Source organism: Penaeus monodon, chromosome 32, assembly GCF_015228065.2.
Source record: "Penaeus monodon isolate SGIC_2016 chromosome 32, NSTDA_Pmon_1, whole genome shotgun sequence".
NCBI classification, from domain to species: domain Eukaryota; kingdom Metazoa; phylum Arthropoda; class Malacostraca; order Decapoda; family Penaeidae; genus Penaeus; species Penaeus monodon.
This window is the reverse complement of record NC_051417.1, coordinates 24,500,305-24,500,970: the sequence shown is the minus strand read 5'-3', so window position 1 is coordinate 24,500,970 and position 666 is coordinate 24,500,305.

Here is a 666-nt window from a genome sequence, read left to right as displayed (position 1 = left end):
GGAGTGCACAGGACGGATATCGTCTAACATGAACTGGTTATCTTTCATATGCGATGAATATTGATTGAAACATATTTAGAAACAGTATAAAAACAGACAGCAAATCCCTCTAAGCATTATTTTTCTTTTTTCTACCTGTCCCTGTCGATACTAGAATTAAAGAGAGATGCTCACTAAAGCACGATATCGTGTAATAACCAAAGACTCTAGGATAACGCCCACGATCTACGCTTCTGTTGCCATCAAATCCTCACACCTACTTGCCCTTCTTTAGCTTACGACTGGTATGTTTCTTTGAGTCACTGTTTCAGCAAAGAAAAAAAATATATTAAAAAAAATGTCGAACAGAAAACAAGATGTGAATGATTTTTAAGGACTATCATTATAACAATGATGATGATGAACTTTACTTTGATGCAATCTCCATAATCTAATATATTGTTTCTGACCACAATTCTTATTAATATGAATAAAAAAAATAATACGAAAAAAAAAACTCGTGAGTAGCTATAATGCACTATTCATTACTTACAGTATACCTAGTACATCACTGACATGAGGCTTCATGTGAAATTCTTTAACTTTATACCTCTATTACTATGCAGGTAACATTAATGATTCTATTTAAGTAATGTATAGACTACGTGTAGACTATGCTCACCATCC